The 16,239-nt window shown below is 45.2% G+C and overlaps 1 long non-coding RNA gene across 1 annotated transcript in view; it reads left to right on the top strand.

The window, feature by feature from the left end:
* The first annotated feature begins 15,150 nt into the window (after positions 1-15,150).
* Positions 15,151-16,239, top strand: part of LOC144771651 (uncharacterized) — a 304,257-nt gene continuing 303,168 nt past the window's right edge. The window contains exon 1 of the long non-coding RNA XR_013599409.1: positions 15,151-15,272. This is a non-coding gene — a long non-coding RNA (uncharacterized LOC144771651). The remainder of the gene's footprint in view (positions 15,273-16,239) is intronic.

The raw sequence follows: 16,239 nt of genomic DNA, 5'->3' as shown, positions 1-16,239 counted from the left end.
ACAATGCATTTGATCATTTAAACAGGTCTTCTCTGGTTCAAGCTAATCCCATAGGCAGGCCCTCTGATGGGTTTTCAGGGCCTCCCAAGCCCGAGTCACCCAATACCCCAGATGGGGAAGAGTCCCATTGGGATTCTGAGGAGGAGGCAGGTTCCTCTAGCTCCTAGTGACCATAACTTGATTCAGCCCCTTGCCTGGGGCACTCCTTCTCTGACACAATGACAGATATGGTGGATCCCGACAATATAATGCACCCTAACTGGGCTCCGGTGGCTAAGGTGGCCAAGCCATGCACAGGCCTTGGAGTAGGAGGCTCACAGCTACCTCCAGGCAGAATAATCTTGCCCTTCTTTGAAAAGAAAGGTTGCCCTTACCATGGAGTCTGACACCAAGATGGCCACATTCCTAGCACAGTTTGTTAGAGACCCCAAGAAAGAAATCAATAGATCTTGGCACTCTTGCCAAGACAAACTACAGTATGTTGTAGGTCCACTTACAATACTTTGGGAATACATGTGGCATCAAAGCACACCCTGTAAGCACTGTGTACCCAAGTGGGAACTCAATGATGAAGCATGTCACCAACTAGGTTGGTGGGTGAGGGTTCTTTTAACACAATCCTAGGGTTCCTTTTCCTTAAGGATTAATAGACGTTAAAAGCACTTAAGTTAAGCTGGTAGCAAGTTTGTTCTTTATGTTTTGAAGTGATATTGTGCAGGGAAGATGGACACATTTCCCCCTTATGTCTCTTTCTAATTTGTTTTACTAATTCTCCTGAATGGGCAACCTGATCTGAGGATTAATGGCCATGCTCTGTAGCTTGGGTTACCGAAATCTCCACACCCAGTCCGTAGCCACAAGTATGACTTGGGTCTGTCGTCCTTGATCTTCTTGAGAACTCTGGGCAAGAGTGGTATGGGTCGAAAGGCATACAGAAGGCCTGGGCTTCACTTGAGACAAAAAGTGCCTCTGAGAAAGCTACCATGGAAACTTTAGCATGCAAAAACTGATGACATTGCGCATTCTCAGCAGAGGCACACATATCTAACAAAGGTTCTCCCCTCTGTTCAAAGAGACCATGTGCCACCTCCGGGTGGAGACACCATTCATGATCTGCTAGGCATCGGAGGCTGAGTTTGTCTGCCCTGGCATTCAAAGAACCCTCCAGGTGTTGAACCACTAGACATATGCAATGCTGTTCAAAACATGTCCAGAGATGCAGGGCCTCTTGAGAAAGGATCCGCAACCCCACCCTGCCCTGTTTGTTGCAGTACCACATGGCAGTGGTGTTGTTAGCAAACACCTACACTAATCTTCTCTTGATGGAGGGCAGAACGACTTTCAATGCCAGTATGATCGCACCGAGCTCCAGCATGTGGATGTGGATTCCCGATTCCTTAGCAGACCAGAGTCCTCTTTGATCATCACCTCTCCCAGATAGCCACCCCATCTCAGGATTGACGCCTCTGTCACCACTATCACATCTTTTTTAAAAAATTTTAAGTTTGAGTTTATTGAAGAAATAAAAATCAGAAACAGAAAATGAAGAAACAGAAAACATCATATGCCATTAAATTACACAATAAGAAGGAAAAATAAAATAAAAAATGTTATAGTTATAAAATTCAAATAGATAAATAAAAGGCAATCAATATCTCACAGGAAGAGAAACAAAGCAAGCATAATAATGTAGAAACAAAAGCACAGTAAACGGTATATTAAAAGCATAATAAATAACAATCAATAATTGGCATTAAGTAAAAAGGCAATGGGAGAATCAGGGTGGTTTTCGTACCTCAACAGAACTAGCATCAGGGGTGGTGACTGAGGGAGCAGATGAGGAGAGGTAATTCACCAAAGGAAGCCAAAGGAGATCTCTTTTAATTGCCAAGGAAATGGGAGAGACATAGTTAGTGTCTAAGCGATGGTGAAAACATACTGCATTCCACCACGAACGGAATGAAACGTTGGTGGCTTGCTTCCAATTGGCGGTAACAAGATGAAAGGAAACAGCTATCAAAAGGTAAATGAGTGAGTAATGTTGGTGAGATTGGGGAAGGTCAGGGGATAAGGAACCTAGAAAAATGTGGGAAGGAGAAAAGGGGACTTGAAAGTGGAAAATCTTTTAAATTTGTAGCCAAAGTAGTTACCAAAACTGGAATACGGGAGGACAATCAAATAATATATGTTTTAAATCTGCAGAAAGACAGGGGCATGACCAGCAATTAGAGGGAGTATCTGAGGAGAAAGTTGACAAAGCTAGTGGAGTAAAGAGAATTCTAATATAAATAAAATAGAGAGTTTGAGTGGTGTTAGCCGCTCTAGAGGTTCTATGAACCTTAGACCAAATCTTATCCCAGAAGGAAATCGGCCAAACAAGTGAAAAATCATTTTCCCAGGCTAACTCAGTCTTAGATTTAGATCTATCTACAAGGAGACTAAAAGAATTGTAAAGAAATGATGCGGAGGGAGAGGAATCTATTGCCGAGGATATGGATTGATGAGCGGTAGGAATGTCATTGGAAAGCGGTAGCGATTGAAGGTATTGAATGAGAATAGGATACAACAAATTATACTCAGAGCGAGAACTGGAGGGTAGAGAGAATTGGGATTGAAGATCCGAAAAAGAAAGGGGAATGTTATGAGAGAGGAGTTGAGAAATCCAACGTAAGCCATAGGAGTGCCAGGTCTTCCAGAAAAAATTACGATTACGGATTTTGAGCTGTTTGTTATACCAAATAGGCTGTTCATGCGTAGAAGTGAGGAAAGGATAAGATGAAGATAAAAAAGGAAGAAGGAGCTTGTGAGAGTAAGAAATGATAGGATTACGAAGACGAGTCAAATTGGATATAAAAGATAAAATTTCACAAAAGTCAAAGGGAGAAATGAAAGAAGATTCCATTTGTAACCAAAGAGGAGGGTAGAAAGGAAGATCAGTTGAGAGCCAGCGGGATGATTGTTTCAGGGAGAAAGCATGATGGTAAGACTTAAAATCAGGGAAACGAACTCCAGCTTGAGTTTTGTCTTTCCGTAAAGAGGCAATAGCAATACGAGAGCACTTACCGTTCCATAAAAATTTCAATAAAACCGAATCAACCTTTATAAATAATAATCCGGAATATGTATAGGGATCACAGAAATAGTATATAATAAATGAGGTGAAAGCATCATTTTTATAGAGCTTAAACGACCCCACCAAGATAAAAAGAGAGGGTTCCATCTGGTAATGGCCGCATCCAATTTCTTACAAATATAGTCAAAATTTATTTTCAGAATATCGGATAAGAGAGGAGCAAACCAAACGCCTAAGTATTTTATCTTAGTTGGTTGCCGCGAGAAACCGGAAAGAACAAAGAGATGTTTTTGACATAGAGAATTTAAACGGAGAATTTCGAATTCATCAGCATTAAGACGATAACCAGACACAGCGGAAAAAGAGGAGACTTGTTGAAGAGAAGAAAGAAGAGAAGAAAGAGGGTCTGAGCAATAGAAAAGGATGTCATCCGCATAAACGGAAAGCTTAACCTGATGAGAGCCAAAGTGGAAACCAGAAATGGAATCATCCTGACGAATTCTGGAAAGAAAGGGTTCCAAAGCTAAAACAAAAGTAAATGAGATAGTAGGCATCCTTGTTAAACGCCCCTTTGAAGAGCAAAGTAATCCGAAACCATACCGTTAACAAAGATCGACGCTTGAGGGCCAGAGTAGAGTAATGATATAATAGAAATGAATTTGGGGGGAAGCCAGCCCAGGTGAGAGCTTGGAACATGAAATCCCAACTGATCCTATCGAAGGCTTTATATCACATCTGATTATGGAAGGGAGATGAGCTTGCCTCTGACCCAATCACAGTTTGTTAGCCACCACTCCAAATCTTTTACAGTTTCCTCTGAGATAGGGACCGCCTCAGAGAGATTCCCCTGATGCTGCACCCACGGAAACTTCAGGTCCCACTACAGAGCCTGCATATGCCACCAGGCATATGTCACCAGCAGGATGCAGGAGTCCATAAGGCCCAGCAGCCTCCGAGTGAGTCTCCCTGAAACCCAGGATAGAGGCTGGACCATCGGTATCATAGCCTGAATATCCTGGACTCGCTGCTCAAGATGATAAGCCCGAAACTGCACTGTGTCCAGAACAGCTGTTATGAAAGGGAGGAGTCACGTGTTTCTTTGGCATGTTTATAGTGGATCTCAGTGAGTGCAGGAGGTTCACTGTTGTCTGGAGGAGTGAAACGACAGACTAGGGTAAGCCTGCCTACATCATCAGGATAGGGGAAGACTGCCACCCCTGATCTCCACAGAGGAGCTGCAACCAACTGCATCACCTTGATGAACAACTAAGCGGTGCTGGTAAGGGCAAAGGGGAGCACAGTGAACTGAAAATGCTTTGTGGCCTCCTATAACCGCAGATAGCGCTGTTGAGCAGGCAGGATGGTAATGTAAAGGCATTCTGCAATTCCAATGCTGCAATCCAGTCTCCTTGGTCTAGGGTAGACAAGACCTGAGCAAACATGAGCATGTTTAATTTTTCCTTCTTGAAGAAGAGATTGAGGACTCGCTGACCTACAATAGGACGATAGCCTTTGTCCTCTTTGGAAACCAGAAAGAAGCGGGATTAGCAATGACAGCCTACGTCTGGTACAGGAACCCTGTCTGTTGCTCCCTTGGCCATGAAGGCCATGGACCCCTTGCAGAGAAGGGGCAGATTATCTTCTGTCAGCCGCTCTTGAGGTAGTGGCATGGGGTGAGGGGTACTATCGAAGAAGAGGGAGTAGCCCAGCCATGTGGCCTTCTATAAAAAGGATGGGGTGGAAATCACACACCCCAGAAAATAAAGCGAGCAGACAGAAAACAACACTACCAACTGAACGGTGAGGATCAGGCAGTTGGGAGACAATTGAAAAGAAAAAAACGGGGAGAAACAAGCCCGCTAGAATAAAGAAATAATGACTGCCATGGAGGACTGTAAAAAGGGATGTGTTCAATAGGACAACACAGGGGAGACCTATTCGGATAACCAATACCCATTTTAAAAGAAAGAATAGCACACAGAGAACGGACCTGGCTAAAACATCAGACATAAAACAAAGAAAATAGTATGGAAGGGTCAACACCACATGTGAAGGTCCAACCAAGAACCAGTGTAAAGAACTGGAGTAATAAATGGATTGGCTGTGCCTACAGTCCAACAAGTATGGAGACGAGAAGCATCATCAGCTTCACAAATGGCAGAAGTACATTAAAACAGGGCATGCAGAGGCAAAGAAGAGAAAGGGCCGGCCAAGTAGTCCAAACATGCCAAGCTACGAACAAGGTACGTCCACAAGGAATGTAAGAGAAACAATGAGAGGCCAGGGGCTCGTCTTGCCTGTGTATAGCAAGAAGTAGCACACAAATTGGTATGCCTGAAAAGAGAAGGAAGGAATACCACCGAGGTCAGGACCAGAAAATGCACCCTGGGCCAACAACAATGCCCCTTACCTTGCACCCACTAGGAAAGTAGGGCATCAGGTAGAGAGGAAAGAAAGAACCCCTGGCAAGTGTAGAGAAACACTCAACAATGGGAGGGCAAGAAGAAGCACCATTGCCCAACTTGCACCTGTGCATCACAGAGTACTCTATAAGGAGTACTGTGGTGTCATAAACATATGGAGGAATACCTGTGAGGCATACAAAGAACACTGTAGGAGAGAGAAACAAGGCAACAGAACATCCAGACAATACCATGAAACACCCCAATTGACACGGTAAGAATGCAGGAAAAGAAAATACCTGCTTTGGCAGGAACTTCACACCAATTGCCACTCAGAGGTGACAAGAGAAAAGAAGAAGTCAACTGGCACTGCCCTATAATGGCTTACACAGAAAAAGACTAAATACAGGGGATGTAGCAATCAAGGATTACGCTTTCACTCCACTCCGACTATGCAGTAAATGGCATAAAGCAGAATCAGCTTGAGAGCCAAACAGATATTGACTCAAAAGGCATGTCCACCAAGGCAGACTAAACAGCCTCAGAGAAGTCAGAGGCGAATAGACAGGAACGCCGGCGAAGAGCTACCAAACGGGCCACGGGCTGTCCAGTGGAATTTGTGGTATCCATGTCACAACGAATCAGCAATTTATCTGCCTGAAGGCCATTATGTACCTGCTGAATGAGGATATCCTGAGAGTCAACAAGGTCAGAGGGGAGAAGGTGAGAGCCTGAATCCCACAACACATGAGAAAAATGCCCCACAACACAAGCTGTAGTAAGGAACTGCAAGGCTTACTAGGTGGCACAAAAGAGATATTCACCAATAGCATCTAGACTTTTAGACTCCCTGTCTGGAGGGATGTTAGGCATGGCGCTGATGTGGGGGAGGCTATAGAAGCCTGAACAACAAAGCTGCGCTCATGGGCGTCCGCAGAAATTTTTCCAGGGGGGGGCAAAATGTTAACGTCATCAACATCCTCCGACATGATGTGTGCCAGGTGGGGCACAAGAAACAGTGGGGCGCAGGAAGAGCCATGGGGGGCAGGAAGCAGGCCGCATATGATCTCATGCACCATAGGGTTGTTGTGCCACAGCCATCTCTTTCTTTTGTGGCACCCCAAAATCCATACCTGCCCCGGTCCCTAAAATTATCCCCTAGCACCCTAAAACTCATACCCTCCCTGAACCCTAAAATGACCCCGCCCCACCAAAACTCATACCCTCCCTGAATCCTAAAATTACGCCCCTGGCACCCCAAAACCCATACCCATCCTGAACCCTAAATTTACCTCCTAACACCCCAAAACCCATACCCACCCTGAACCTTAAAATTATCCCTGCCCCCCAAATCTCATACCTGCCCTGAACCCTAAAATGACCCCCTGGCACCCATAACCCATACCCACCCTGGCCCCTGAAAATGTTCCCCTGGCACCCCAAAACCCATACCTGCCCTGAACCCAAAAATGTCCCCCCTTGCACCTCAAAACCCGTACCCGCCCTGAACCCTAAAATTACCCCCCTGGTCCCCAAAACCCATACCCACCCTGAACTCTAAAATGATCCACCTGGAACCCCATACCTAACCCGCTGTGAACCTTAAAATGACTCCCTGATACCTTAAAACCTACACCCACCCTGAACTCTTAAGTTACCCCCTGGCACCACAAAAGCTGAACACTACATTCTGATTGTGCATCGTGCTGTCTCCCTGCTCAGGGAGGATCTGCTGGTCCGATCGGCTCGCCCTGGTCCACTTCTGCTCATCCTTCTCTGGAGCTGTTCTGCTTGCCTTATCCCTCTTCCGGACCCACGGAGCCTGCCTCCGTGCACACTGCCTGGACCTACTCTGTCTGGCCTGGTTCTTTCTCCTTTGAACCCCCGTCCTCACTGGCGGAGTTAGAACACAGGTTTCACTTCTCTGAAGCTGCTCTCCCTCACCCAGACCCCCCACTCCCTCTCCACTGCTCTCTCATCTTCCTTCCTCCCTACTTCTCAGTCTCTCTTTCCCCACTGCTTCTCTCTCTCTTTCTCTCCCCCCTCTTCTTTCACTCTCACCCCCACCGTATCCGTCTCCCCGACCACACCAAGTTTTCCTCTGTCCCCCCTCTCTCTTCCTCCTCCTCATGTCGGTCAATCATACTTGTGTAAATCAGTGTATAGGAAATGTTACATAAGTCAAAGGACAAAGGGGCATATTATGAAAAGCCTAGGGATATTTTTGTCTCCACGTTTGCGTCCGTTTTCGGACGAAATGCGACGAGAAAAATATTGCTTTATTTACAAGAGCACGCTAACGTGTGTTCAATGGGATTAGCGCTCTTTTCAACATCGCATCGCCTTGCATCGCTAATAAGATGCAAGGGAGGTGTGTCCAGTGAAACAACATGGGATATCATCACTAACACTGATTCTCTCTATTTTCAAATGTATCGCTAACACACATAGCGATATTATAATCAGCGCTAACCGGGTTTTTCGCCGCTTTGTAACGCCTGCTATTTTCCTTACTAAGCCATATCTATAATGGGAGATGGATTGTAATGCTGAGTCCACGTCTCCCACTATAGATTAGGTTTTCCCTACCGCGGTTTTCTATCGCTGGAATTCCAGCGATTTCGACTCTTTCCGCCGCGTTTGCCTGGATTTCTATCGCCTGGGCGATGCGCCTTGCTGATAGTGCGCTCACCAGGCGATAGAATCCGGTGATATGTGGCGTTAATTTTTTGAATGTTACACACAGCCAGTGATAATTATCGCTGGCCATTTTTCTTTAATATTAAGACTCCATTTCTACCCAAATTAATCCTTTTTGCAACATTAATCAATGTTCTATACTTAGCAGAGTGTATGCACTTCTATGATGAAAGTTAATACCTCACTATTCTATATTAGGACTTTAAGTTATAAATTGCAAGTAAGAAAAGGATGGCTCTTTTAAAAGCAGTAACCTGCTGATTTATTTACATTAAATGCACTCTTTAATCTACTTGGTACACGTTCTTTGCAGCAGGCATATTAACCCTCTGTACTACCTTCACATACGTCAAAAAACTCAACTACACAAAGCTCTGATCTCTGGCTAGGAAGAACTTCAATCACAGGAGTTATCTTGACATTTTTGTGAGGCCCCGTAATTAATTGCAGGAGGAAAGGAACTTGCAGCAAGTGCTTTTAAAATCATAATTAAGTTGGTCACACCAGCCTAGAGCCGACCCTGGCAGGGGGGCAAGGAGGAGTGCTCCAGGGGGGGGCAAGCGCCCCTCCTTGCCCCCCCTGCGGACGCCCATGGCTGCGCTGTGTAGGCTGATGGAAAAGGTAGTCCGGGTCTCTAGGGGCAGGATGGTGCCTATGAGCTTTAGAATGGTCCACAGAAGCCCTTGATACAGGTTTAGCCTAAGTGCCCAACACTATATCAAAGAGTGCTTCACTAAAGGGGAGCACAGCTTCAGTTCTCAACTTACCCTGATGAGCCACCCCAAGTGGGGGATCAAAGATCACCTGCACAGAAGGAAGCTGCAGCCCCATAACCACAGCAACTCTCCGCCAAAGCTCATGAAAAGCTTAGATAGCCTCCGAAGTGAGGATAAGAGGACAAAACAGGCCAGAGGATGGAGAAGAATCAAGGCCACTAACCTCACCAAGGTCAGACACCCAATAAAACTCCAGAGGAGGCTAAGCACTGTCAGTTATGTCATCACAGACATCACCAAATTACCAATGGAAAAAAGGCAGGGGGCTTCTCTGAAAGTGGAGCTGTTGAACGGCGTTGAAGAGGTGACACTTTGGCATCAGGGAGGAGACACAAAGTAGGGGTGATCAGTACCTTCGATACAGAAGGAGGAATTGGCGGATCTAACACTGGCGTCCTCGGTGGGATCCCCAAAGGCCTGTGCACCAAAGCTGATAAGGGTTTGATCACTGATTTGGAGGGCCTCACTGACCCCAAGGGAGATCCCACTTGTTTGGTTTAGTCAAGACTTCACCACCCTCCTTGAGGCTGAGACACATACCAGATGCTGTGACCCAAAAATGGCACAAAGAGAGAGATACCCTCATCTGAGCCAGCGTCACCTCAGCACCAGGACACCGCAAGGCATGGGAAAGATTCTCGCTCCGAAAATACTTCAGAAGCTGGTCCTTCAGCAGTTCTCAGAGGGAGAAGAGGACCACGACCATCGAGGATCACTGCACCGCTAGGATTGTCATTCGGCATTCTTCCAACAGTGACGAATGAAGCTGAAGACATAGGCTGCGCCATTCAGAGTCAGGGTGTGTGCCCAGACACCACATGCAAATAGGATGAGGGTGCTGGGTCAACATCGTAGTCCACAGGATCCCTAATATATCCAGAAAAAAGCACACCTTTTCGGGGAAAACGTTGAGGTTGGCCAAAAATTGCCAGAGGTACCACTCTTATAATCCACATGGAAGCGTGGCTAGGAGAAAACTGACGTCAGAGCATCAGGGAAGGGCTTATATGGACTCTGTTGATGTGAACTGCGGTGGACAACATTTTTAAAGAGTCCCTGAAAGCACACTAACGATGCACAGAGGTACTACTGTAGAAAAATTCTGGTGCCTGGGGATACTTTAAAGGTATGGAATCTGCAGCTAGACGTCTCTATCAGATAGTAACCTTTAACTGTTGCAGCTGAACTGCCCTGTTGGGATAAATGGAGAGTGGAACAAAGGATATCAGATAATTGAGCCTTGATGGGATATATGAATTTTTAGATCACAATTTTACAAATCTGGTCCATCTGCTAGAATAAAGTGTCTTGGTGAAAAGATGCCTAGAGTAGAGAATTAATCCTCAGGGGGTAATGAGAAGGAATTTATGTTGCCTCGCTCAATCTGCATGTATGTAGGTGGAGGCTCTAGTAGGTGCGGTATAGAAACTGCCCTGTGAGTGAGACAGAGTTCTATTTTGTGAGAAAGACTGAGCAGAGGGCACAGGTAGAAGTAAACATGGTCTGCATACCACCCACTTTTTGGCCAGTCCAGAGCAATTGGTATTTTCTGGACCTGGTATAAGCAAATCTTCCTCAACACTGGAGAATTAAGGGTATGGGAGGAAATGCGTACAGGAGTGGAGCAGTTCAGTTGAGGTGAAAAGCATATCATAATGCTTCCTAGATACTGGAGGGCACAGAATTTTGGGCAGTGAAAGTTTTCTTGAGTGGCAAATTGATCCACATGAGAGCCCCCCATAATCGAAATATGTCCTGGACCACCTCAGGGTAGTAATACCACTTTTGTTCTGCCAGAGCACACCAGCTCAGACAATCCGCTCAAGTGTTGAGCACTCCGGCCACTACCTTACAAATCTGATGGTGCTGAGCCCAGGGCCAAAGCTATAGAGCCTATCTCCCGGTAAGAGAAGACTCATTCCTGCTTGTTGCTGTAACACATCATTGTCATACTGTCTTTAAAGATTTGGACCAAAAGACTGCGACAGGAAAGAAGGAAGGCCTTGAGGGCTAGATGTACACCCATAATGCCAATAGATTGACGTGTAAGCTTTGTTCTTCAGGAGACCAGTGACCACTAATCTCCAGTTCCTCCATATGAGTTCCCCACCCTAGGGTAGGACATCAGTAAAGACTGTGGCCACCAGTGGAGGAGGGTGAAAAAGCTTTCCTTGAGACAGATTTTCACTCACGCTCCACCACTGCAGATCCACTGAAGTGTCCCCACTGAACCAATGTGTCTCCCTTACTGGGCAGCGCATGTTCGGGCAGAACTGAGACATCGTCACTGTTGTGAGGATTGGACCCATCGCAAAAGATTCACATTGTCACTGCAACTCACATCTGGGAGCAATGCATCACCTTCCGAACCAACACTGCACTACGCTTTTTCCAGGGTAAGCTCCTCACATCCCTCTTCAACGGCACCCTCAACATCGAACCTCAGATTAGCAGGTTCAGCACTCATCTGAACCAACAGAGCCTCGCATCCTCTACTACAACCTTCGCATTGCAAGACCAGTTGACAAGATTCTGAAATTCGGCGCATCATGGCCTCGCAAAGCAGCCTTGACGCATCTTGGAATCAACACTTTGCCTCTGCCATCTTTGACGTAGATCTATTAATCGCTCCACAACCCAGATTTAAGGTGCTTTGGCTCAGTGGGCCTAACGGGGTCCCGATAGCTTGCCTGCGCTCCTCTGCGGTTGGCCTGAACTTTAGACTTTAGCCCAGTCTGGTGCGACAAGATATCTCTCAAAAGCGCGTTGTACTATTTGGCTCTATTTTGCACACAAAACATTAAAATTCGATATCTCAAGTTCTGCTGCTTGGATTTTTTTCATTCTGGTCTTATTTTATTTATTACATCAAAAACTATTTTTTAAAACTGTTATAGAATTTTTTTGTGTTGTGTTTTCACAGTTTTACTGTTTGATGTATTGCACAAATACTTTACCCATTGCCTCTTAAGTTAAGCCTGACTGCTGTGCCGAGCTTCCAGAGGGTGAGCACTGATTATTTTAGGGTGTGCTTGCGCCTTACCCTGTCTAGGACAGTGGTTACTGATTGACCAGGGCTAATAACCCAGTCAACCAGGAACCCAATGTCCCCAAATCCTCCATTTAGTAAGTCAATTGCTTAATTTAATTAGGTGGCTGCATGTGTTTAACCCAGTCCTATCTCAGTAAAACATATTGATCAGTACATAGGGACTATTGAGAGCAGTGCAGAAATAAATGTGCAAAAGTACTGGTTTTTGCTTGGGACTGGCTAGAATGAGTGTGTCATCTTCCTTTTATGTATAACCTTTTACCCTGCCGGGAATCCGATTATTTGAACACATGCGTTTCTTTATACATAGGTGCAGGGTGAAACAGATTAAAACAATAACTAAACATTAACTTGAGACATCCATTTCCATCCACACACCCAAATATAGTCTCTGAGTCTCTGTGACGGTCTTGGATTTTTCCGTAGGTTGAGTTGGCGTTCTCCCCATCTTGGCTCAATAGCTCTTCCTCTAAAAGTGACGTTGGTGTTGGCTGGGTGAACAGTACTTGTGGCTGGTGACAGGAATGTTGGATTCTGATCAGTATGGTAGCCACCAACCTCTTCCCACTCAGTGAGTTCACCTCTCTTGTCAGGTGTGTGCTTGATACGCAGTGGGTGATGTTTACCTAGATGGGGCCCCTAGAGTCGCTGGAACATGAAAGTATTGTGGTTAACCATTTTGTGTTCTCTATTGGCTGTGGCCATGGTTCCATCAATAGTGACAAGTGTCCAGGGACTGCTCTCCAAACAGGTTTTGAATTTCCCCCTTTGTGTCTGTCTTTGATCAATTACTAATGTCATATTTGCATTATGTTGTGCTTTGCTTCTCTTTTCCTGCTGGCTTAGTGATTGTTATTGACTGTAATCCACTGGCCCAGTGAATATGTAGGCCCACTGAAACCCATTTGAGAGGTACAACGATGTTATCTCTCAGCAGGCTCTAGAGCAGAAGTATTGTAGGATTGCACCTGCTGGTGCAGTGTGGGACAGCCAGAAAGATGCACATGACATCCATGACATTCTATGTCAGCCTCCTGTTCCAGGTTATTCTCAGTGGTTTATTCAGCATGTCCATGAACCTCTCCACTTCTGCATTGGCCTACAACATGCAGGGTGTAGGTATGTGCAATATTCACTCCCTTGGAATGGGTGTCTATGGTCCCTTTTAATTATGGCATCCGATAGGAAGGCTCCAGTGAATTTCTCCAGCTATGTGTAAACATGTTCGAACTCTGTTGTTTCAATCATTTATACAACAAGATATTTGGTACATGTGTTTATGACAACTGGGAAATGTCCAATTGTGGAAGACACTGAAATCTGCAGTACGATTGGTCCATGGCATCTCACAGATGTTGTTGGGGATGACTGGTGCAGAAGGTTCTTACTTCCTGTGGTCTGGCTGAAATGACAATCAAGAATCATGTCTTAAACAGCATGCCCATGTGGTACCACACCCTTTTCCTTAATTGGGCCATGGTTTCATGTTTCCTTGGTGACCCAGGTTTGTCAGCTGAGTCCCCTTTATTTTTAGTGACTGGGGAATCATTATTTATGACCCTCTTTGTATTAGATCATCATGGGCCACACTCAGTTCATGGAAAACCCTCCACAGGGCAATCATAGTCTGTTGACTGAGGACATATTTGCCTTTGCTACCTGACAAAAAGGTCTTCCATGAAATGTTCCTAGCTGTCTCTCAAGGGCGAGTTGTTGCCCCAGCTGTAGTGCTGGCAGTGCCTTTCAGTGATAATGGGATAGGATATATCACCTTAGCAACTAAGTTTAGGTATTCTTCATCTTCATCTTAAGGTGGTGGGGGATTTCTCATGGGAGAGCTTGACGGGAAATCTGGGGGGTTGTCACAAACTGAGCAGCAAATCACTGTGAATAGGTAGTCATGAAGGTGCTCCATTAATTTTTCAACCTTTCTGAGATAGTAGGATATGAACCCTTAAATAGGGTTAGGAGTGGCTGGTGGACCACGATCGCACAAAAGTCCTGTCCAAAAAGGTATGGATGCAAATGGGTTCAAACCCACTTCAATGCAGCTGCTTCCCTTTCAATCTGTGACAATGTGTCTCAACCTCTGATAGCTCTGTGCTTCATAAGGATTCCTGGATCTTTGTCTCATGTTGATGCTTTTGGAGCAGGAGCGCCCCCAGGCTCAACGGGCTGGCATAAACCAAAGGTTCAGTTTGAGCTTGGCATTGAAGTATTCAATGATTGTGTTGTGAACAAAGGCCTCTTTCTCAATGGAGAATATTTGTTGCTGTACATCTGCCCACTTCCGTGGGGACTAAGCTATGATCAGTTGCATCAGAGTTTCCAATACTGTGGCCAAATTCAGACCGAAGCACCCACAATATCTGATCATGCCCAGAAAGCTTTGAACATCAGACGCTATCTGTGCATCATTTACTTCATTATTTTCACCTGCTTTCTGGGGATCTAGGCGTATTCCTTGTCAGAAAACACATAACCATAAAAGTTTATGCTGTCTGCCAGGAAGTCACACTTATGACAATGAAGCATGGGGCTACAGAGGATCTTGGTGGTTTTTGTTTTTAGCCTACAACTGTGTTCGGTGCCATTTTGTTACGATATCCAGCTGTAGGTGATGGTATCCCGACTTCAGATCTAAATTTGAGAACCGTTTGCTTCACTAAATCTATATTGTAAATGGTGCTGGTGCGATGTCGATCTCTCTTTATGCTTTAGGAAGCCTCATATCACAGCATGTGTGCCACACTCTCAATTGTTTGAATTTCTCAGTGACCACTATTGATGACATCCATGAGGTGGGTTCCACTAGTACTGTTACATGTTTTGTGAATAGAAAAAAAAAGTGTAAGCATGCATTCAGGCAGAGACATAGAACTCCACCTGTACTCTCATACCTCTCGTTGGGAATGTGTCTCAATATCTTCATTTTACTTACCAAGGACACATGATATACAGTAATGCTGATACAAAATATTTACATTACTTGTCAAGGGAGGGGAAGTTTCACAATTTAAAATGGTTATGAGCTAAATTAAACTTTCAATCCAGCATGAACGTCTTCTTCGACCTGATACAAAGCCCAGTTAATTTTTCTAAGACCATCATTATCTAATTTTGTTTCTCCAGATCTCCAGAAGGATTAGTGGCTTTTTCTGTTCATCAGAATGTTCTTCCTAATAGGTAACGTTTCCAGAGTAGTTGGGGAAGGTGGAGAAAAATACTACTACAGGAAGAGAGCCTGGACACCTCAACGAATATATAAGGTATTTTTATCAGGACAGTAGCGACTCGGATAATTCTTCAGTCACTTTTTTGCAAGTGGCTATGCTTCCATCAGCCATTGTGCAGGGTCCAGGTAATGTTTACACAATTGAGAATCAAAAAGGCGAATCAGGGATTTTGTAGAGGTGGAAAAAATCCATTGTATGGTAATGTACTCTAAAACCCTGCTGTTGATTTTTGGTCATGGGCGAACATGGATCATGTGTGTGTGTGCCATGAGCTAGGCCTGTCTCACTGATTGCAGTCTTGTTTAGACCAGGAGGGACCTCCGCTCCTGTGGTGAAAGGATCCTGCCTTCATGGGAGTTAAGTAGCCTGTGTGTTGTGGTGGCAACATACTGTTATTTAGAGTAACTCTGTCACTTGCATGGGCCAGTGTGGTGCCTACTAGTCCACTCATGAAAAGTTCCACTGCTGAATGCTTAACTCACACTTGACCTGCATTGTGTTGAATGTATTGCTGGACAGTGTGCATGCGTCTGCTTGTCTTTATTGAGATGTGTGATTGCCTCTAAATGGTGCCTAAACCAACGTGTCTGTATGTGAGCGAGGGGATGTAAGTGATTCAATACATGGGAAAATGCGGACATATCTGCGTGTGTGCACTGTGATTTAGGTGTGCCTGTGAAGCGGACATTACATGTAGGATGGCGCTTGTCTGTGCGTGGGCACTGGGATGTCGAAGAGCCTGTGATGTGTGCAGTACCTGGAAGATAGCGGTGTGACTTGGATTTATGTGTGCCTGGACAGTAGCACATTACATGAGCGGGTGTGTTGCATGTGCACGCAGGACTGCATGTGTGCCTGTGAGAAACACAATACATGGAAGCCTCTGAGTTTCATTTTGGGAGACCCATGGCCTGCAGGAGGAGCTTGTGGCAGTAGAGGAACACCCCGTCAGATTTGTGAATTGCTGCATTTCTGTGAGATGAGTAGGACCATACACACT

Source organism: Lissotriton helveticus, chromosome 8, assembly GCF_964261635.1.
Source record: "Lissotriton helveticus chromosome 8, aLisHel1.1, whole genome shotgun sequence".
Taxonomy (NCBI): domain Eukaryota; kingdom Metazoa; phylum Chordata; class Amphibia; order Caudata; family Salamandridae; genus Lissotriton; species Lissotriton helveticus.
The sequence above is the reverse complement of the archived record's forward strand: the minus strand, read 5'-3'. Positions and strand labels throughout refer to the sequence as shown.